We start from the raw sequence: 24621 nt of genomic DNA, 5'->3' as shown, positions 1-24621 counted from the left end.
AGCTTGATGGCCTCTCATTGTGAGCGAGCAATGGTGGTTCAGAGGAGAGGAGTGACTGGTCAATGCGTTAAAATAGTCGGCCATTTTTTTGGAGGCGGATGTCAGACTACACTTGTTGCTTGCGGTGGGAGCGTGTGGTGTGTGCTGGAACTGCCAAAATTGAGGGACTGGTCTCAGTGTGTGCCTGGAGGAGTCATAATTCTGGGTCAAATGCGTACCCATCATGGAGGGAATTATTTTATTTTCCCACCCAATATGTTCAGGATAGACAGGGAAAGGCTGAAAAATCAACTGGTGGATCACAATCGGTTGGTGACCCCTGCCGTTGACACCGTGTTAATGTTTTACTGAAGCAAATGGTCCTGACCAATGTCAAATCGGGTATGTATGATAATTTTCCTCAAAATATGCAATTTTTTTAGCTTATGATAATTAATAATTTTCCATTCGTCTTTATTAATTATTGTCTTTTTGTAATTTCCGAATAATTCCTACATTTGAAGGTCAGATATCACTCAAATTGTTCAGTATATAATATCTTACAGCAGTCAACATGTTACCTGTACTCAAATCCTTAATCGACTACAATGTATGTTTAGTCTTATACAATACATTGTATGCTTACATTCCAGAATAAGGATTTACCGAAGATGCATTATTAATCAGAACCGCAATGGTGTGATGAGATGTGAGAGAGTGACAGAGTAACTAAAAGCATTTTCCCTCTCCATTTATTTATTTATTTTTTGGTTTAAGAGTGCATTTTTGTGTCAAAAAATGCCTGTAGGCATTGGGGGGTTTTCCTCTGTTCTAAATTAAAACTCACTATGGCAGGGAAGGTGAGTGGGTAAAAATAAGTGGATTCAAGTCAAAATTGCTTTTTGGCATTCTATTCAAGAGGTAGCCGCATATTTTATTTTTTTTCTAGCAGTCAAAATGTAATCTGTTCATTTTGAAGAGAATGAATAAAACTGTAGCATTTTATTCATGTAAAATTGTACCATTCCAAAAGACCTGGCAGTCATCCCTGAAAAAGAAATAGAGGGCAATCACAGCTGCTGTTTCACATTCCCTGTCCCGCTTGGTGTATTGCTCCAAGACACACGACTATAAAATCCACACCAGGGGAAGCACACCCCGAGTTGTGTTGTTTAATTTGTTTCCCATTGGTTGCCATTGCTGTCTCCAGTGTGCGGAAACTTTGTCAAACAATTTTGGTCTTCTGTGCATGCAAACCAAACATTATGGACAGATTCATTGGTGACGATCATTCATCCATTTATGACTGACTATGGGCAAAAGGTGGACTGCACCTTTGGCAGTGCATAAGATACGCTTTATTGATTATGTTGGGGGAGTTCAGACCCCAAATGAGTACTTATAAAACTCATATGCTGCTACAACCTACTTTATTGCAACAAAGGACAATGCAAACACACAACTTTGTATTTGACACTCATGTACTGTACATATAAATTAATGAATAACAACTATTTTGGTATATGTGCCCTGTGATTGGCTGGCGACCAGTCCAGGGTGTACCCCGCCTCTCGCCCGAAGACAGCTGGGATAGGCTCCAGCACCCCCGCAACCCTCGTGAGGATAAGCGGTAAAAAATGAATGAATGAATGAAATATTTTGGTAAACGATAAATCACTTCTTTTCATCAACCATTAAATTAGTTGTGGACTATTTTAATAATAGACATAAAAAATAATAAAAAAAAACCTAATATAAATTAGTTGATTAATCGTGGCAGTCTAATGCACATGTAGAAGTCTGTGCTAGTGACTTGTTCATTTATGTCCGTTGTCGGAGAAATTCCTCTTCCTCGGCCTCTTTGCTATGTTTTTGGACCGGGAATTCATGCATTCATGCATTCTTAAACGGAATGCTGCCAAGAGACAGAAAAAAAAAAAATCCAATTTATCGATTAATCTAAAGCATAATTGACCGATTAATCAGCATCGAAATAGGTGTATCCCAATGACAGCATTGTAAGCTTGTGTTATAAGGCACAGGGAAGGGACAGAAATATGTGTTCATGTAATGGTAATGGTTTTATTTCATTTGAACATGCATCAGATTACAATTGAATGCATCACATAATCAGTTCCCAGTTCCACATGTCCAAAAGGAGTAGGAAGAAGCAAAGCTTATTAAATCCTATCCCTCCTTCTGGTACTTTTACAATCAGTAACTGTTACATTTGTTCACCTCCTGCTTTCCGAATATATTTTATTTTTTTTTTTTTTTTTTTTTTTTGGTCAAGTACCGAAGTACAAGGTGACATGACCATACAATGACATAATGGGTACCATAGTAACTGTCAATATAGTGACAGTTTCACATAAGGTCTGTGAATGATGGGCAAAAATTCCCAAAAAAGTGCAGTTCCCCTTTAAGCATCGGGAAATGGTGTGTAGCCCCACAGTCACACAGTCACACAGTCAGGGGATCAGGAAGACTTGTGTTTGATTCTCTGCTTGGGCATCTCTGTGTGGAGTTTGCATGTTCTCTACATGCGCATGTGGGTTTTCTCCGGATACTCCGGTTTCCTCCCACATTCCAAAAACATCCATGTTAGGATAATTACTCCAAATTGTCCATAGGTATGAATGTGAGTGTGAATGGTTGTTTGTCTATATGTGCCCTGTGATTGGCGATCAGTCCAGGTCCAGCTGGGATAGGCTCCAGCACGCCCGCATCTCTAGTGAGCTTAAGAAAATGTATGGAACTGATGTGTAATGGTTGATAAATTTGTAATTAAAGATAATTACTTTTCTATTGCGATTTCTTTTATGTATTGTGTAATTTAATTTGGTACAAGAGGACAAAAGTAAAGTGCACTTTAGAGTCTAATTGATGCTGGTCTCGCCTTAGTTCTGCATCCTCAGCAGTCTTTCTCTTCAGCTGACGGCGTGCGGAGATATACTGTCGAGGTGAGAGAGAAAGGTGAAGGCAGGCAAAACGGGGAAAAGCCAACACAAAGAAGGTTATGTGAGAGGGAGGAAAAATGAGACTTCTTTAATGTGCATTGTTAGTTCATGACATTCAGAGGCTGCAAATGTAGAATCAATTCCCTTGTGACTCCCGTGTGAGAAATTAGCAGACTGGGCTTGTTTCTATTTGAGGATGGTATGAGGGAGAGTGCCGTATAAACCCCTACTCAACTAATGGCGCCAATAGTCTCTTCCCCTCTCACACTGTCTCTTGCTCCATAAAAATGTAAATCATTTGCTGGTTCATCATTGCTCTTCCTGTTCTTTGTGAATTTCAACATTAGAGACTATTTGTGGAAATGTGGAAAAAGCCAGATGAGAGTTAAACTCCCGGGTATCAGTGGTGCATTGTTGCTTTCGGTAAAACCTGCAACGACCCAGTCCGAGTTCGCTCCCTCGATGCTGTCAGTATGTTGCATACTTTGTACAACATTATTTTTAGTATCTCCACTCTACGCAGCTTATGGACACCTCCCAAATGACCTAAATGCAAGGATGCATTTGACACTCGTGTTCATTAAGAGAAATTGGAAGCAGAAAGGCAAGTTTTCACGGACTCCCATGATGACACAAGTGTGCTTCCAACAAGCCGCAGAGATGTAGTTGCGTAAAGCTCATGTAGCGTCATTCGCGGGCCCCCTAATATTTCACTCCGGTCCTGGCGGAGTAAAGGTGTCAGACACGACATTATGCAGCCGGTTCATCCCCAGCACAAGAAACGGAATGATGAAAGGAAAACACCAGAGGGGGATGGGGGAGGACAAGTGGCTTTTTTAATGACTCTGGAGTGTGGAGGGAATTCTGTTAATGAGGAGGACTGGGATAAGAAGCTATACTTCCCACGTGGAGGAAGACAAGCCTTGGAGGAGCCCAAAGAACTAGTATCTCGGCGTCTTCACAAGGAGAGTCAAGAAGAGGTCTGCAGACCACAAACGCGGGAGGTGGATGGAGTTTGAGTGAAACGCAGGAAAAGATGGCATTGGGAATGAGCTCCGTCCAAAGTCTTTCTTCTACTCGTCTCCATTCTCTCACAGAGACAGTGGCGGTTTTCTGGTGAAGATCAGAACGTTAGGATATGGAAAGTGGTGGAGGGGGACCGTAGCCCCAGGTGAACAGATCTCCAGTCACTGACTCCACTTGGACCTCCTGTATCAGTGCTCACTTTCCAACAGGAAGATGAAAAATAAATAACCTCTCCGGTCTCCTTCTCTGAAAAAGTCAGCTTTCCCGGGAGCAAGGTTCACTTTCTATGTAGTTATCGCTGTGTCGTCCCGCCATAACTGAACCTTTTTTCATGTCTTCTGACATAAGTTGTGTAGCTACAAATTCTCGTCTTATATTTGAGCTCTAAAGCTTTACCTTTTTTTAAAAAAATATCATATGACCAACCATTGCCCAATAAAAAAAAAACATGAATAAAGTCACAACCTGATTTTACAACATGTGCACTGTTTGACACGGTGAAACTCCTATTTTCTGCTGATTACTTTATAGTGTGATAGTTCAACCAGTTTATATATCTTGGATTTCATAAATGATTTTAAGATGTATGTTTGTATCTTGGACTATTTTTTAATTTTTATGCTTATTGTTGCACCAACCCACCAAAACAATTTCCTCATATTTTGTGAATTATACGTGGCTATAAACCTGATTCTGAACTCATTTCAAATGTACATTAATCCCTCGTTTATTGCGGTTAATTGGTTCCAGACCCAACTGTAATAAGTGAATGAATATATCATGAATATATATATAATATTATATGATATAATATATTATTATTACATATTAATGCCTCTCGCCCGAAGACAGCTGGGATAGGCTCCAGCACCCCTGTGAACCTCGTGAGGAGAAAATGTGGTAAGTGGTAAAAAATGAACGATTCATTTTCTACCGCTTATCCTCACGAGGGGTGCTGGAGCCTATCCCAGCTGTCTTTGGGCGAGAGGCGGGGGTACACCCTGGACTGGTCGCCAGCCAATCACAGGGCATGAATATATTTATACATAATAAATGATGATTTGTCACACACACACACGCATAAACAAATGTATTTAAAATAAATAGACCTTAAAAATAGACTTTTTATAACAAAAACAAAGACATTCTACGTCATCGAGTCACAATGTTACAATTGCCTTTTTCACATGATTCAACAGCGAGATAGAATCACACTCCTCCAAGTCAAATTGTTGAACAGTCGTCTATTCTAAGACACCCCCGTGGAACCACATTATTTATTAATAAACATATTTTTGAGTTCATAAGCTGAACTCAAAGATATATATATGTAAACAAATGTTTTCTGTTTCCTTCAAATATTGTTCACAAATATGTCTAAAGCTCTTACTAAGCACTTCTCTTTTTCCGAGATAATCCATCCAACTCACAGATGTGGCATATGTAGATGCTGATTCGACAGCATGTCTATTGCACAGGTGTCCCTTAGGCTGGCCACAATAAAAGGCCACTCCAAAATATGTGTTTTTACTGTATGGTCCATCATTTGCTTTACATAGTGAAACATGGAAATATTCTTATTGGAGATTGGTCCATTAGTCCGACATCGGGAAAATACCAAGAATCGGATTGCATCTAAAAAGTGAACATATTGTTCACACCTCTAGTGGAAAGAAATCTCTATCATGAAAAACTTGCTCTTGTCCTTTCTTAAACAAATCCATAATCTAACATACAAGCTAATTGAAAGAAATGCATTGAAAAGAAAGTCATATGGTTTATGAAAATGGTACATACACGCTCATAGTTCATCGGTGCAGTGACTTGGCTCACAGACTGAATGCATTAACATATTATCTAATATAGAGACTCTTTCCCGCTATTCCTCGAGAATGATAATGTCTTGCATTAATCCGGCTGTCATATTAGCCTTCTTTTCTTGTAGAATGTCAGCATTTCTCTACTTAATGCGACTATCAACTTTAACTCCTGATATCTAATCTGTCATGAATGGTACGCTTAATGTTGATACTGCACAATAAATCCACTTAAGGTCTCTAGCATTGAGCTCAATATGGAATGGAGTGGCTTCACTCATACTATTGAAAAGTTTGAATCCCTTGTGACGAGTCCAGTGTTACCTGGAAAATTGCTGTATCAGTTCAAAACTTACACAACCTGTTACAAAAAGGTTTCACTTGTGTTTGTAGTGTTATTTTTTTGGCTAGAGCCGTAGTTCATTCCTTGGCTACTTGGCTCTGGGTCCAGATGGCAAAAGGATCAAATCCTGCTAAAGATGTGAATAACTAAATTAAATTGATTCCCTGCATATGTGTGGCCTGGTTTATTGTGAGGGATGTTGCATGCAACACAATTTTTACAGCAGTCATAATTGGAGTTCATCTTAAGAGACGAGAAATAATGAATAATATAAAAAAAAAAACGAGATTTGACAGAAAATGAACAGAATGTTTCACGTCTCTCTTGTAAATGCATCCGGTGTGCCATTTGAGATAAGAAAAAAAAAAAAGTGGATTATGTGGGATGCGTCCCCAAGGCATTGGTAGAAGAAACATTGGAGTCTGACTATAATCTTGCGCAACACTTATTTTAGAAGAGGATATGCATAATTGTCTTGGTAAATGTGTGAAGTCTCACCTTTATCCTGAGGTCTTGCCCTGCGGTCTAGTTTCTTTCTTTTTTTTTTTTTTTTTTGCATCAGCATCATCTTCCTCTCCAGGGGCCTAATTTATTACTGCCACATAGTCACAAACACATATCTGAATAAGTCCTACACTATTTTTTCAAAGTTTTTTGATGTGTGAAATTTAAATTGAATGGTAAAATCAGCACACAGAAAACTGACTCATTTAATGCAAACAGTTTGGAAGCACAGATGGCACAGTGGCTATATGAAGGCAGGTTGTTAAATTCTAATGTGAGAGTAGTGGCGATGTGCATAATGGTGTATCTCACACATTTCATTTCATTTTATATTGCATGGTGCTACAGAGAAGAATAGATATACTGTACCAGTATTTGAGCCAGTACAATCATAAGCACTATATTCGATCTTTTTTAAGTTCATGCAAGTGAAGGAAACAGTGGCATGTTATTCTCTAATTGGTGAGAGAGCTTCGAACAGACTTGACGCTTTACATACACGTGTCACGGCAGCGATGTGCATCCTTTGGGCATATTGACCCCCTGCAACAACAACCTCCCGCCCCACTTCATGGATTGTGGGGCTCTGCGCAAAAGTACTTCCTATGCGTGTATAGGGAGGGGCAGCTCTGACTGTGCCAACTCGCCCCATGTGTTGTTTTGTGTCTGCAGTGGCCGGGACATTTAGTTGCTGTTATTACCAAGGCAAGGACCAGCAAATACAAAAAAAAAAAAAAAAAAAAACGCCTTCAATCAGCTTATTATTGATCGCCCCACCGGGAAAACTACCCAATACCCCCGCCAGGCAGTCAACCCCTGCCTCCACATTTAGATGTAACCACATTTTTAAAAGATCAGTTTGTGCCCTGTTGGTCGAATTGCATCAACAGAACATCCAATCGTGTTAGCCATAAAAATATGGATGCATATCACCCAGTCTACAGTAAAAAACAACATTCTCGGTTATGAGTCACAGTGCATTTTGGCAGGGCTTTCCATGACCATTCGTAGATGCAAGTGGGCACACTGAGGGCGGAATATGATGCAGGTGGACAAAAAGGAATACATGTGCCTACAGTTTAATAAATCATGAATTTGTTGTGTTGAAAGCCAACATTCTGATTCATCGGCTGAATTTGGTTATGTATTCAACAGTGGTCTGCTGTTTGGGCCAGCAAAGCCTTTGTTGCTGGCACAGACCTATATACTTAAACTTAATCACAAATACTTAAACTTGCTTATATAGTTAATTTTCAAACAGCTAAAATAATGCATAAGGCTAAAAATAACCAATTACCTAAAATGTCATCCAATACTTCTCTACAGGAGAAGATATATCACTATATTGACACTTACTATGGTACCCATTATGTCATTGTATGGTCATATCCCTCGTATTTCCTTACGGGGTGCATTATTAAAAAAACAAAAAACAAAAAACAAAAAAAAAAACTTAAACTGTGTTATAGAAAGCAGGAAGTGAACAAATGTAACAGTTACTGATTGTAAAAGTACCAGATGGAGGGGTAGGATTTAATAAGCTTTGCTTCTTCCTACTCCTTTTGGACATGTGGAACTGTGAACTGATTATGTGATGCATTCAATTGCAATCTGATGCATGTTCAATTTAAATTTCCAAAAATGGTAAAATGAACCTCAAAAGAATCATATTAATAAATTGGTCACCTCATACTTCAGTACGGGACAAAAAATTTAAAAATTAAAAATAAAAACAATACAAAACGAAAAAAAATGAATTATGGAAAGCAGGAAGTGAACAAATGTAACAGTTACTGATTGTAAAAGTACCAGATGGAGGGGTAGGATTTAATAAGCTTTGCTTCTTCCTACTCCTTTTGGACATGTGGAACTGTGAACTGATTATGTGATGCATTCAATTGTAATCTGATGCATGTTCAAATGAAATAAAACCATTACCATAACCATAAAGGAAAACTGCACTTTTGGGGAATTTTGCCCATCATCTGCAACCCTTATGTGAAACACGAGCACACTTCTTTCCCTTTTCTGTTGCTTTCTAAAGAGACAAAAATGGCTTGATTGGCGGAGCTAACAATACACATCATGGGACACACCTATTTCGACTATAAAGCATGTTTTAAGTATATTCATACATATTTGAACATGTGATACATGTGTATCCCAAGATAAGGGAACTTACATTGGTAAATTGTAGTATTGTAGTTACGGTAAGCTCACAGGGGGCTATCTTACTAAATGTGCTGGAGTTTCCTCCTCTCTAAATGCCTGTATGGGATGTCGCTACAGCAAGGCTGTTGTGCTATAAGGGCGGTCATGCTTCAAAACCATATTTACTATCATTTTTGCACTGTTTTTTGCACTGTGTCTGGCGAGGCGGCCCACTAAAGGACCAGGTATCAAATGGTCAATAGTCCAATTTATAAGTGAGGGCCATCTCTCCACCCCAACTGTGTTTGCTTGCTGTTTGAGGTATTTTCTGTGAGTGATATTACAGTTAAAAGTAAGCCAAGGCTAAAAATAAAAAGTGAGTTTAAAAATCAATCTGAACTTGTCCATAAATGTTTGATTAATATGAACTTTTTTGAACTTTACAATGAATTTCTATGTTTAAGTCTATGTTTAATCAGTATATAAATATAAAACCATTGAACTTGAATATACAATGGAACCTTGGTTAGTGTGTGCCCTGGTTTGCATACACGTCCCTGTTAGTGAATAGTATTCATTCATTCATTAATTTTCTACCGCTTCTCCTCACGAGGGTCGCGGGGGTGCTGGAGCCTATCCCAGCGGTCTTCGGGCGAGAAGCGGGGTACACCCTGGACTGGTTGCCAGCCAATCACAGGGCACATATAGACAAACAACCATTCACACTCACATTCGTACCTATGGACAATTTGGAGTCGCTAATTAAACTAGCATGTTTTTGGAATGTGGGAGGAAACCCGAGTACCCGGAGAAAACCCACGCATGCAAAGTCCACACAGAGATGACCGAGGTTGGAATTGAACCCTAGTCTCCTAGCTGTGAGGTCTGCGCGCTAACCACTTGACCGCCGTGCCGCCCATCTCTGAACTTAAATTCCATAAATGTTTGATTAATATGAACTTTTTATGAACTTGAATATGCAATGGAACCTTGGTTAGTGTGTGCCCTGGTTTGCATACACGTCCCTGTTAGCGTATAGTATATACTGGATAATAATTCTAAATGCAACCATGATATTTTTAGCTGAAGTTATCAAGGAATCTAATACCAGCCCATCTATTTGGGGAGTATAGAGTTATTTTAGCGTATTTGCAGCCAGCACTACCCTGTTTAGTGTCAATAGATTGTTGATTGACCACCTCGTTGTCATCCACTGTGTTGTTTTACTCTCGTCTATTTCAAGAGTGAACGGTTAGCGCTGTATCTTTTCTTAGCCTGGGTGACTTCCTGTAATGTGTCCTACTGCAGCATGCAGAACACTCATCATCCCTCATCAGCATAAGGTGCACAGTGAAGTTGGACAAATAACGCAATCTGTCTATTGTGTCCTAACTCTAAAATAACTACTGTCCATTCTTCACAGTGTCTGTGCTACTATTGTGTGGATGCTTTCTTTTGTACACTCGATTCAGATGAGTTATATTCAAATAAACAGACTAGTTGGTTTGACGTTCAGTACCATAACCAAAGCATATTTTGCCACAAATTTTGGATAAAAACAGAATGAAAAAGTGTGGTGCCACAAGGGGGAGTAATGGTTGTACAGTGTGAGAAAGAGCGAGAGGAAATATGCTGAATTCAGAATTTTAAATGAATCTTATATCTTGTCAGAAAATATATTGGTATATCGTAAAAACTCAATATTTCGCCCAGCCCTAATTTGTATTCTCCTTTTTTTCTCACTTGAAGGACTCCATTTCTCAGCATCACCTCGTATTTTCCTTTTTTCTCTCCCATAAATCCCCTGTTTTTTTTTTTTTTCAAAGACGGTCTCCATTTCCTCTGTGGAACTGCTGCGATTCTTAGTTATCAGTGATTCGTATTACATATTCTTATCGGCTTAGCGTGTTAATCCTCCTATATCTTGGTGGCAGCATGGCAAGCCTTCTGAGGCATTTTCAGAAGCTTTTGCCAATCTTTAAAATGACAGACAGACATTTTCAGAGAAAGAAATTTCATATTGGTAATTTTCTCTTCTCTTAGATGCTTACTCTGCAGTTTATGCCAACCATATTCTGCACCTTAATGTCTGCTTTTTAGCAGACATTTTACTGATGGAGCCGCATTTGCCTCCCTTGAATATTTCCCTTTTGTGCCACCCTGAATGTCTTAATCGTCAACTATTCATCTTCATGTAGTTCTCTCATCCCCTAGTGAAAGGGCTTTCACAAAAACAGACCTTGTCTTCAAAGACTTCAACATGTTTGAATGGCCAACCAATTACCTCATGAACAACTGCCAGATGAGTAAAAAATGAACATTTTGATGTGAGACTGCATTAATTGAAGAGGCGTGAAAGAGTGAAATGAAGAATCCAATGAAAAATAAAATGCATCAAATAATAGTTAAACCTAGTTTTGGTTTTTCTTTCCAAAGAACCTCCTTGTTATCAGCTCAAAATGTATTTTGGAATACATATATCTAGTGTTTGGAAAGAATAATACAGAAATTATATTGAAATAAAAAATACACAATAAACCGCAGGGTTGCACGGTGGATTAGTGGTTAGTGTGCAGACCTCACAGCTAGGAGGCCAGGGTTCAATTCCACCCTCTGCCATCTCTGTGTGGAGTTTGCATGTTCTCCCCGTGCATGCGTGGGTTTTCACCGGGTACATTCCAAAAACATGCTAGGTTAATTGTCCATAGGTATGAATGTGAGTGTGAATGGTTGTTTGTCTATATGTGCCCTGTGATTGGCTGGCGACCAGTCCAGGTTGTACCCCGCCTCTCGCCCGAAGACAGCTGGGATAGGCTCCAGCACCCCCGCGACCCTCGTGAGGATAAGCGGTAGAAAATGAATGAATGAATGAAAATAAACCGCTAGTGTTTAGGTCATGTGTTATAGTAAGCATATTGTTATTATTATTGGACATTTCTGCTCTATCAATCCACCATGTACAAGTTCAATCCCAGTGGAAAACACTTGTTTGTGTGTCTTTTGCCACAGAAGGAATGCATGAGTCATGGCGTTAAAATAAACAAATCTCATTTTACACCAATTTGCCAACAACTGCTGAAAATCTGGCAACTCTTGTCAGTGGTTAAGCATCACATTATGGTGGCGTATTTGTCTGTAGTCCAGAAAAAGTCTTCCATTGGTTTCTGTGATTATTGACACAATACAAACACAAAAACACACACACATTGGAAATGTCGACAATACACCGGAAAAGTCTGCCAACTGACAAATGGCGTATATTCCTCAGATGTCTTAATTAAAATAGTTGCTTTTCTCATTCTCATTCAATTTAGTCACACATCATAGAATTAATATAATTAAGAAATATAAAATTACTCTCTTTGTTCCACATAATTGTATTCGATCTGAAATCCTGTTCAGAAGCCTATTAATTTGTTTTATCTAGTCACCATCGCCTTACTTCGTCTTTGTGTGGGAATCCCAGTGTGCGTTTGCATCATGTCAGACTAAAATCATACAATTTCATGGGTCTTTTTCAACTTGTAGATATGATCGCTCTGCATTTCATATGGGGCAGTAAAGTATTTCTGTCACTGTAATCTGTATTTAATATTGATCCATCCATCCTTACCTTCCTTAAGTTTGCTGTGTCTTGACTTAGTGATGCAGCTTGGCAGGATCCTTCCAGGGGACACAGATGGATTTACCATTAGATAATGACAAATGACAGACACAGCTGAGCTGATTTCAGCACTTACTGCTCCTTCGGGAGCCTGAACTCACCACACTAGACACCATGCAGTCCATACCCCACCAGAGATCTAAATTGAACCGTTGGTTCTACAGTCAATTGATTCAGCCTGACATGCATTTCTGCTAATTTCTAGTGGGTTATGTTGCCTGACCTGCGGGTCAAAATATGCTGGGTTATGGAGCACAAGGCACTGACATCAAGCTTGATTTGTTAGACTATTACTCTTAAAGAGAGGTCACTATCTCTTTGAGTCTGTGCACTATAAAGATGGCAGAGAGAAAGATGTGGTATATTTTGATGGGACATGATTCATTTATGTATGACTTATTGTACATGCAATGTGGTGCTTGTGCTTAATGTATTTGTATGTGCAAAAGTAATGTTTTGCCTGATATGATGCTGGCAAATAGTTATAGCTATATATTGATACTTACGATTACGCTCACAAAGTATCAATACTAATCAATAAATATAACAGCACTTTCACATATTTTAGGATGTATAAAAACTGCCATGATCGAGTTGACTAACAAAACAACAACAGCACACAATATTGTGACTAGACAAGGAGGAACGGCGATGTCCACAAATCCAAGGAAAAACTGCTGGAATAGGTGCAGATTCTGGAAGCTCTACAACGTTTTCTTTGTGGGTTACTGTTCCATCGGAATCCACAACTGAACCCAAAGGGGAGTCTGAATGTTTGACTAGTTGTATTTATATATTTGTAATGTTTTGTAACTTTACATTGCGTGTATTTTTATGTTAAATATTGTTTAGAGTAGAAATGGTGGCCTCGTGATTAACAGGAGGTTTAGGTTCAAATCTCTTTTGGAACATCTCTGTGTGGAGATTCCACATTCTCTTTATGCTTGTTCCGTCTCCAACATTCTAAACAGGTGTGTGTTCTAATTGCAGACGCTAAATTGTCCACAGGTGTGGGTGTAAGTGTGAAGGATTCTTTGACTACGTATGGCTGTGTTCGAAACCGCATACTAAATACTACATACTTCTATGCCCATACTATCCACACTCCATACTGCATACACAAACCATGAGACAGTATGCAAAGCGTTTACACTACAGCGTACAGTAAACCTCGGATATATCGGATTCAATTGTTCCCACTGGTTTTGATATATAAGCGAAATCCGTTATATGCGTATACCGGAAAATGTCCGTTTTACGCATATATTGGATTTAATGGAAATGCATTGGAACGGGACTGGAGATTTTGTCCGAAATAGGCGAAATCTGTAATAAAAAATCTGATATATGCAATGAATTTTTATTGGAAATGCATTACAGAAAAATCTGTTCTTTTTTATCTGTCCGTTGTGAGCTAATTTCCGATATATCCGAGTCCGATATATCCGAGGTTTACTGTACTACATGATAACCCACAATTCATTGCACTCCTACCTGAGCCGAAATCGATAGGCTGATGCTGATTTCACTTTAGCGCTAAACTCTTTAAATACATCACTTTATTGAGATTTTTTAAAAATCAAAGTGGCCGTTTAGATCCCTAGTGTGCCATTTATTTGTCCAAATAGCAACCGTTTACAATTTTGTTCAAACGAATTCGTCAAAATTTAAGCTAGCCGAAGTGAGCAATGCACTTTCGGTTATTTTCACAAAATAAAACACCACCTTACTTTTCTCGTACAAAAAAAAAAAACATAGTGATAAATTACTGCTTTTACTTTGAAAACAAGAAGCAAACCAACTCGCAATGTATCCTGCTTGACACCGCCAGTGTAGACACACTTCATACTAAAAGAGTTAGTATGAGTAGTAGGTAAGGATGCGGTTTCGAACATAGCCCATATGTGTGACTGACAGCTTGTTGCAGGGTGTTTCTCTCCTGAGGTCAGCTTGGATCGACTGAAGCTCATGGAGTCGTGGATGTTAATGTTTAATTTTGTTTCGCTTCAGTTGTGGTTGACTAACGTCAGCCTCCATCTGTACGGAATCTAGCATAAATAAGAAAAAGAAAGCATATGTTGTATCTGGAAAAAAGAAAAAAAACAACTGGAGTCATATGATATGGTCTATGCAATGATGTTGAGACGATAAACACTCTTATTTGCACACAGTTTTTGCACTACTAATGGATGCTGGGCAAGATAGTGAATTTTATCAACTTGCTTTTGTCCTCCATCATTTATTCATCGCGCAGGGTCTTTCCTCTGTGTGTACATGTGTTTGTGTGTGCAGGGTTTTCGTTCGTGTGTGGATGTGTTTGAAAGGCATTAGGGCCTTGAATGTCTGTTGTCCCTGAGGTATGAGCTATTTCCTCTGTAGAATGTCCTGTTGGAGGTTCTCAAAGGGAAAGAAAAAAAAAAAAAACATCACCATCAGCAGAGCATGCTGAGGAAGCGGTTGAAAGAAAAACTAACGAGATGACTCAATGATTATTTAGAGACAGTAAAGAGAATTTTCGATTAGATGTATTCCATCCAGAGGCTTTAAAAATTGCATTTTAGCTGTTGATTAGTTGTATCCCAGTCTTTCAATCACAGTGCATTATTCATGTTGTGTTCCATGGAGAATACTTATATGTGGACACAGGACTGTAAAACACATCTACAGTACATTGAAGTAGAAATAACACTTGTCTCTTGCATTTTCAGGGTCTGTGTTATGTTGGACGGGGGTCGTAAATGAGAATGACCTGACACCCTTCTGTACTGTAACTCATATGGGAGGTAAGAACTCACTCATCAATCAGTGCAATTTGGACATGTCCATTTCTGATGAAAAAGTACTAAACAATCAATAATGTGAAGTGATACAATATGGAAGCGGTAAAACGTATGAAATTTATAGAAAATTGATTGACATAATTTGAATAAGAGCCACACCCAAAGTTCAACTAGTGCTTCTCAATTTAATTTGACTTCTTGTATGAATGTGCCAAATGATATCCATCTCTGCATCGCTAGGTGGCAGGCAATACGCCCCCTTTTCAGTTTGTTTTGCCATTGGGCTTTTCCAGTTGACCTATTACATCACGTCAAAACATGGAAGCTGTGGATAGCCAGCAGTGGTGAAATGAATAACTTTACAGCGCTCCTCATCACATGCATGCTGTACGCTTTAGTAACTCCTGTGGATGTTATTTTCACTCATGTAAAGTATTTATGATTTCTTCTGTCATTAGAGCTTCAGGGGGGTTGAGGGGTGTGTTAACAGGACAACAAGGACGACAGCTGACACAGGAACAACATATTTGAACATTTTAAAGCAACATGAACTCATGACACGAGGGCGATGCACGAGATTGGGTCCACAAGAATGAGACAAAACAATATTTTATTAATTTTAAGGAAAGTACAATGAAAAAAATTGACTGGAAAAACATTTTTTTTTAATTTTGCCAATTCGCAAAACAATGCAGATGCATTTAGAAATGTTTATTGACCCAAAGGCTGCACGGTTAGCACGCAGGCCTCACAGCTAGGAGACCCGAGTTCAATTCCACGCTCGGCCATCTCTGTGTGGAGTTTGCAATTGTCCATATATATGAATGTGAGTGTGAATGGTTGTTTGTCTGTGATTGGCTGGCGACCAGTCCAGGGTGTACCCCGCCTCTCGCACAAAGACAGCTGGGATAGGCTCCAGCACCCCCAACTCTCGTGAGGATAATCGGTAGAAAATGAATGAATGAATATTATTATATAATATTAATGTCAACAGATCAAATCAACTACTGTTATACTATATCATAACAACATATCATAATAATTCAATATTCAATTTAATATGATTGGCATTGGCATTAATGACATGTATTTTCATACAGGCAATTTTTATTGTCAAACATTTTCTTTAATGCTTTTTTGTCATTTTTACTTGTTAGTAGTTGGGTTGCATTGTGGTGGGTTTTTTCAGCCTTCAGACCTGCATTGCATGACTTTTAATGTACACTCCTACCTGCTAAATATAGCAACCATGATGGTAAATTGGTAACATAGATCTTCTACGTATGAAGTATGTTATGAAATGGAATTGGTTGCTGCAGTATGCTTGTCACCGATATGATACTGGTTCGAGTTTAAAATGTCGTGATTCTGTTTACATCCAAGAGATGTTTGACTTCTCTTTACATTGTTCCGATGTATTCCACTATGTCAAAGTAGGTAAAGTCAGGCTCAGCGCATCTGTTTGATTGTAATAAGTTTATTTTCTAAATTATCAGTCATCACAATTCTCGCAATTCTTCAATTACTGAAGAAAATTTTCGAGAAATAAGCATTCCTAATGTTGTCTTTTATTGTTGCTGACCAAATGTTGTCTAATTCTGGTGCATTAAAATGTCGATGTTGGGATTTGTCGTTAGATTTGTCATTAAGTGGATGAACTTGGGAAATTTTTAACACTAGCTACCTGAATGAACACAGCACTAATTATTCAGATATTATCAGATTTTCATTTTACTGAGTTCATTGTTACTGTTGAGTATCCATGTCATAGTCTTCATTTAGTATCATGACCTTGGCATTAGTTATTGTAAAAAACAGGGACTGCCATCCAAACAATATCCATCAATGCTTGTCATGACGAAAGGTAGCTGTATCAACTACCGAAGGGGAGGAATTGGAGCAGTTTGTAAGCTGGATGTGAGCGGTCTGCAGAGATGTTGCCTGTGCTGTTCTTGGCTTTAGCCTGGTACAGTTCCTCTACAAAGGGCAGGCTGGTGCCGACGGGGGCCTGTGGCCCTGATTGTCTGTTGCAGTCCTCTCTTGTCCAGTTACATGTGCGGATGAAATTTGAACTGAGTTCTAGGCTAGAGTTATACTGTCACACACACACACAAAAAAATCTACAAAAATTCTGCAGACAACAGACTGTGTCTGAATCACCCTCAGTTCTCACAGTTCAAAACCTTTCCGTTCATTCGATTGCTTTCTTTCTCTTTGCTTCATGTTTAATTGATATAATGCGATTCATTTTTTAAGCCTGCCTAGTTTAGTGGTTAAGCATGTTGAAGGTTCTTTTTTTTTTTTTTTCAATGTACCTTGACTGCCCCCCGCCTCTTGCCTGCAGTCATTTGGGATAGGCTCCAGCTCACATGTGACCCTAATGAGGAAAACCATCTAAAGATTTCATTACAGAGTCATTTTAGTCAGCTAAAGTTAAAATAATTCAAAACAGAATAATTAATAACTGATCCTTTTTCCCTTGTAAAATCAAGAAAAAAAAAGGATTCAAAGGCCATCTCTAGTGATGACACATGTAGGACGTAATTCTTCAGTAGAGTCGAAGTACTTCACCAAACACTAAACAAGAAAGTTAGTTTCTACAGAGAGACAAGGTTAGTTTGAGGGTACTTGTGCTTAGCAGTTCCTTTCCTCTCAGCTAATGATGCTGTTTGTGTTTGCTTTGCTGTGATTTTTTTTTTCCATGAGCGCAGCAATTCTGGATTTTTGATGGTTGATGCAGCAGCAAATTCCGGCACTGTCAATCTGGGCTCGCGAAGAAGTGTCTGTTCCCTTTTTGTTGCCTTTAAGCCATTACATAAAACGTTCCTGCATAATTGCTTTTGTGATTCACTGACAACAAATGTAGATTTTTCTCATATCATCATATCATCCCGAGGGGTTGGGGGGTTCCTTAATAGAAAAATTGATTCATAGATTATTTTTTCTTCAGCAATGATGCACAACGAAATCAACTCATGTTATATATATCCCCTCTATAATCATATGTCCGCTAATGTAATATTTCCAAACAATGCATTATGAGGCCTTTGGTTGAAATGGATATGCATTTGCAAAATAAGTAAATAGTCATATTCATTTATAATACAATGTTTATGTCGCAGAATAGCGAAATTCATCAATTAATACTTTCTCTTCCCTCTCGTTGCCATATTATTTTTCCAAATATTATCAGTTAAACTGCACAACTGAGAGTGGGTTATTGCATGTGAACGATCTCATGTCTCAAATATATATGCAGATGATTTATTCACTTCACTTGACACATCAAGTTGTTTGCCGTCTGGGAATGACGGCCACTTGAAAGCCCGACTGGACAAACATCACATCCATTTCTGGTCCATCAGAAGAGGACAATAAAGCTGCTTCAATGGCCGCATTCACACAAATCTGTTCAGGGACTGACATTGTTTTATTGTTTACAAGCTTGCGGTCTGTTTTTTTTTTTTTCTTTCAGCACGTCTAATGGACGGCTGCCTCCTCCTTAAGAAACAGTTATTGGTGTCGTGAGCTGCAGTTCATTCCATTCATGGCTTACATGTAATTGCTTACAGGTTATAGATGAAATATGAAACCCAATTAATATAAATCAGGGATATCCCAATTTGATATTGATATTGGTCCTATGCTAGTAAAAAAAAATGTGTCAAATTAATGTCAGATTACAAGTACTAAACTTGTCATGCAAAGGTTTTCCATAGTACCACAGAACCGTGAAAGTATATTAATATTGCCATCCTCATCATGACTTTGAAGCAGTAGCACAAAAAACAGTATGAAGATTTTTACGACCCCATGGTCGGTCTTCTCTTTAAACCGTAAAATTCTGAGGTCTTGCACTCGTCTCTCATTATGGTCCATCACCTTTCTCTTGTGTATGGTCCATGTGTTTTTTACATTGTCTACCTCTCTACAACTCTGATATAAACAAACGCTATTGTCCTAAATGGTCTGCATTTTCTATTTTTACACTACAAAATACGACACAAAATTATGTATGATTTGCATTGCTCAATATCAGCTCAATATCAGTATCGGCCGATACCCAAAGCTGCAATATCAGCATCATATTGAAAGTGAAAAATCTAAATTATAATGTTTTCCTTAAGATAGTCAAGTTAAACAAAGGAGCCCAGTAGAAAGAAAGCAGAAATGTTTCAAGCAATAGGCTATTCAGATTAAAAAGTAACATCAAATACAATGCACAATGATTATAATTTATGCATTTGAACATTTTTGAACCTTTGAAGATGACAAATACTTGCACAAAAAAGGCACTGAAATATTTTCATCAGTAATTGACAGCCAGCCTTGAACTTCCAGATCCTCTGTTGTGCTGATGTGATGCTCGGTCTAACCTGTGTAATGACTCCTCCATCAAGGACATGTTACATGCATGAGCCCTTGAACATGTCAACATTGAAAGACTTTGAAAATATTTCACATGTTCACAGATCGGAGAACACAGGATGTGTTGCCCGAGCTCATTGACTAACTCTTGTGAGGCGTATTCACTCTACAGCTTGCACTAAAACCACAGTAAGAATTGATTTTTTTAATCAGGATTCTGCATCGTGGATTATAAATCCCCCAAAAAATTACATTTGAAACTGACTGAATTGATTTTTATATTTAATCCGAACAGACTTTGGAGAAACATACGTTTTAGAAACAGTAACCTAGTTGTCACCCAGGTCACCTCGTGCTCAAATGATATAATAAATAGTCTATTTTGACTGTATGTCCATGTTCACAACCTCTGAGTGACCTTAGCACACCATTGTCAGTCTCAGTGTGATGCATACTAACCCTGACCTCTCCAACACCAAAGTGACAACAATATTAAGGACTGACAGTCTCATTTTATAACCTCGAAGAGAAGTTACCATCAATTCTCTGCCTACAGACACTTGGAGATGCTCTGAGAATGAAGACTCTTGATCAATACCGCTTGTCTGGTACAGACCCCATCACCCGAGGGGGAAAAAAAAACGGTTGTGTGCACAGCTTGAAAAATGTGAATGTTAAAAAATGCTTGTATAAATACAAACATGCTGTCCCTTCATCTATATTGGTTTTTATGGCCAGCAGACTTTCGGGCGAGGCAGGGACACAATGAGATGGTTGCAAGTCAATTATTACATTTGCCTTATATCCTTATACTCCTTCTTTTAATATAACAAACATTTCACCATTTTCTGCGTGTACAGTACATTTAACATGGACAAATTACATGACTTTTAATTGTGGTGCTCATGTACGATCTGGACAATTTATGGATCTGGTTGGCACAACCTCGATATAGCTATTAAGGTTTGAAGTTTTAGTTCACTTAGTGCAGGCGACAAATGGCAGGCCTGCGCTCTCTGAGTGCTCTTTCTGCTAAATTTAAGTCATCTTGAGCTATGACATCAGCGAGAAAATGGATTGAAATTGGTTGGAAGGTATTGATCACTTTGTCCATGAAGACTAATTGCAGTAGGTTGTCAAGGTGAATACATCACTCACGTTTCAGCAACCGTTTTATTGTATCTTCTCAAGGGACAATTCTCGAAGTGAAACTTGGATATGAGTTAAGTTTACGGTTGTTGGCGTACAGTTTGTATTTTATATTTACTGTCCTGAGAAAATATTATTCTGTAAGTGAGTCTGCCTCACAGTCGAAATTGTGTCCAAAATGTGAATATTGTAAGTAAGCATGATTGTTACCGAACGGTGCCTTAACCCTGTTGGGCATGGACTTTACCAGAGTTGCGCTGGTTGTTACTACTGCACTCTTCTTCCACAGACACCATGCACTCCTCCACTTTCCGCTTCAGGAAGCCTCAAAGGTGCTCAACTGAGTTCAAGTCTGGAGACAGACTTAGTCACTCCATGACTTTCACCTTCAACTTCCTCAGTAAAGCGTCTGACTGAGGTTTGTTTGGGGTTAGTAACATGTTGGAGGACTGCTATGCATCCTGGCTTCCAAACAGGGAGGGCCATGCTATGCTTCAGAATGCCAGAGCAGATGTTAGAACGGAATGTTTCCCTCAATGAACCACATCTCCTCCAGTGCCGAGGCAGCACTCATCCACCCCCAGACCATGATGCTACCACTAACATGCCTGATTTTAGACTTCTCAGCTATTTAGACCGCAAGTTTCAAACTCTTGAAATGTGCTGCGCCATGTCATTTTATGTGAACTGTATGGAAAATAACATGAAGTAGCACTGATCACACAATTTGGAGTCACCAATTAACCTAGCATGTTTTTGGAATGTGGGAGGAAACCGGAGTACCCGGAGAAAACCCACGCATGCACGGGGAGAACATGCAAACTCCACACAGACATGGTTGAGGGTGGGATTGAACCCGGGTCTCCTAGCTGTGAGGTCTGCGTGCTAACCACTCGACCGTGCAGCCGTTTGATTATTATTTTTTCTTTTTTATCATTATTGGTGCCCCTAAATTGGACTGCATTCAGATGGTAATGAGTTACTACATTGTCTTTTCCACCACACACAACGTAAATGGTGCACTGAGTGACTGTAATGCATATATAATGACATGAAAATATCAGCTTACTGAAATGACCAAACACACATATAAAAGTACAGTGTATACAAAATGATATTCCTGATATATGTTGCATACTAATCTGAATGTAATAATGTGTTTATATATTGGATTAATAAAATGAATTTTACTATCATGCTATGGACTAGAAGAACAAGTTGTGGGTCAGCTGTCTCACTTGACTAGGTAACAGCAATTCTCGAAATCCACCGGACATGACTCGGTAAAACAAAAAATAAATAGCATAGTTGAGAAAGGTGGGCATCTTTTTTGTGATATAAACCATATCTTGGGCAGATGGTTGGAATTCAGTAACTGACTGAGCCCTATTGGAAACATTTTTGTGATTTTGAGTTTGTACAATGTTTTTCTTTTGCAAGTCTATCCAGGTATTGTGGATAAAGTATTAAGAAAGGAACTGTTGGTCTGAAAACAGAAACTCCCACACTGTATTTTCTTTATCAACTAACAGAGGAATTTCAAATCAATTAATCCACTAAGGGAGCATTAATTAGTACGTCTGACTCAAAGCTAGGTCTTTCTGCATTTGAATCTTGGCCCAGATTTCTCTGTGTGAAGTTTGCATGGTCTCACCTAGTCTGTGTAGATTAACTCCAATAGAATTGGTATTGGTATCGGTAATGGCCGAACATCCTTAGTTTTACAGTTGATTTTACATTCCAAAAACATGCATGTTATTTTATATAATAACTCCAAATTGATAGGGAAGACTGTGAGTGTGAATGGTTGTTTGTCTATATGTGCCTTGTGATTGGCTGGCGACCAGTCTAGGGTGTACCCTACCTCTCGCCTGAAGTCAGCTGGGATAGCCTCCAGCATACAGTGACCCTAGTGAGGAGGAGCATTGTGGAAAATGGCAGATTTTTCATTTTTAATGTAGCAAGCAAAAAGTGGCTTAGTATTTGATGGAAAAACAGTTGCAAGCACAGAGGTCAAAAATCTTTCTGTGCTTTTTGCAGAGAAACTCAAAAGAGAATATTTCCACCAGAGGGCATGGTGTTCAGAATTTCTCTGCCTCAAAACACGGCGAGTCGAGTTGATGCCAAAGAGCTCAAGTTTAGTTTCACCTGACCACATTACTTTCCCCCAAACCTTCTCTGAATCATTCAGGTGTCAATTTGTAGGCTTGTTAAATGTGCCTTCTTGAGCAGGGGAATCTTGCAGACAATGCAGGATCACAGTCCATTACTGCAAAATGGTAATGAATGGTTTTGTTGTAAGTTGTGGTGGCAACTCCCTTAATTCACAAGCTCCTCCTCTTGTATGATTCTGGGTTGGTCCCTCACAGTTCTCAATCATCTTAAACCCCACTGGGTGACATCTTGAGCTCTTGATCTGGAGTTAATCATTCATTCATTCATGTTCTACCGCTTTTCCTCACAAGGGTCGCAGTGGGTGCTGGAGCCTATCCCAGCTGTCTTTGGGTGAGAGGTGGGGTACATCCTCTTTGGAGTCGCCAATTAACCTAGCATGTTTTTGGAATGTGGGAGGAAACCGGAGTACCCGGAGAAAACCCATGCATGCACGGGGAGAACATGCAAACTCCACACAGAGAGTGTGGCCGAGGGTGGAATAGAACCCTGGTTTCCTAGCTGTGAGGTCTGCGCGCTAACCACTCGACCGCCGTGCCACCGAGTTAATCATTCATTCATTTTCTACTGCTTTTCCTCACGAGGGTCGCAGAGGGTGCTGGAGCCTATCCCAGCTGTCTTCGGGCGAGAGGCGGGCTACACCCTGGACAGGTGGCCAGCCAATCACAGGGCACATATAGACAAACAACCATTCACACTCACATTTATACCTATGGACAATTTGGAGTCGCCAATTAACCTAGCATGTTTTTGGAATGTGGGAGGAAACCGGAGAAAATCCACGCATGCACAGGGAGAAAATGCACACAGAGATGGCCGAGGGTGGAATTGAGGTCTGCGCACTAACCACTCGACCACCGTGCAGCCCCTGGAGTTAATCATTTGGGCAAAAACGATTGAACTTTCAAACAAATAAATGCAATAATTTCTTAAGGATTTGATCCTTTCAAATGTTGTTTTTGATGGTGTGGGGAATGGTTACTTCAGTGTTACAGAGTCTTAATTATGATCTGACCTTGCTGATGCATATTTGAATTATTGCAAAAAAAAGCACAGACAACGCTCAAGTGTGTGTATTGCAGTACAAACTTTCGTAGTATAGTATCAACATGGTGGAGCTAGACTCACTACCAGACATTTATGGGACTGGAAAGCATTTGATTTCGGTTTGCCGTTGCGCAGGCAGGACATCACATAACTAACATAGCTGCCTAAGCTACTCCCAAAAAATAGATAACTACACTCGACATACTTAATGCGTATGAAACACTTGAGGGAATTAATAAATCCAGCCTACACACCTCATTGTGAAAACCACAAGGGCTTACGTTGCTATTTTAAACATGAGTAAGCTGATTTTTTTTTTTTTGGTGTCAGGTATTGTAATAATTTGTATGTATTGTATTTACTAAGTCACTTGTTTTTTTTATTCCACCTTAATTCCATTCATTATTATTGTGATGATGTTCATCCACTGTGGTGTTTAGACAAAATGCAAATTTGGATTTTGAAGCTTGTACTTATTGCTGCTAAAACAATCTAATCCCCCTTTGGGGAAAAAATAAATAAAGCTGAAATACACAATGAGAATATCTTCATGCCAACTGGTATATTGAAGACAGGAGTCGGAGTACATAGGTGACCTACGATGGCCACTAACGGTGACTCATGTAAGAAATAACGTGTCCAATAACCCAAGTGAAATCCA

General features: G+C 39.1%; 1 protein-coding gene across 2 annotated transcripts in view; it reads left to right on the top strand.

Moving 5' to 3' along the window:
- Nucleotides 1-24621, top strand: part of lrrc4ca (leucine rich repeat containing 4C, genome duplicate a) — a 62002-nt gene that overhangs the window by 25134 nt on the left and 12247 nt on the right. The window contains exon 2 of one of the 2 annotated variants that reach the window (XM_058074937.1): nt 15153-15227. The exons of the other annotated variant lie outside the window; for it this stretch is intronic. The gene's annotated coding sequence lies outside the window, so the exon portion shown is untranslated. The remainder of the gene's footprint in view (nt 1-15152; nt 15228-24621) is intronic. 2 annotated transcript variants of the gene reach the window in all.

Source organism: Doryrhamphus excisus, chromosome 6 (genome assembly GCF_030265055.1).
Source record: "Doryrhamphus excisus isolate RoL2022-K1 chromosome 6, RoL_Dexc_1.0, whole genome shotgun sequence".
NCBI classification, from domain to species: Eukaryota; Metazoa; Chordata; class Actinopteri; order Syngnathiformes; family Syngnathidae; genus Doryrhamphus; species Doryrhamphus excisus.
The sequence above is the reverse complement of the archived record's forward strand: the minus strand, read 5'-3'. Positions and strand labels throughout refer to the sequence as shown.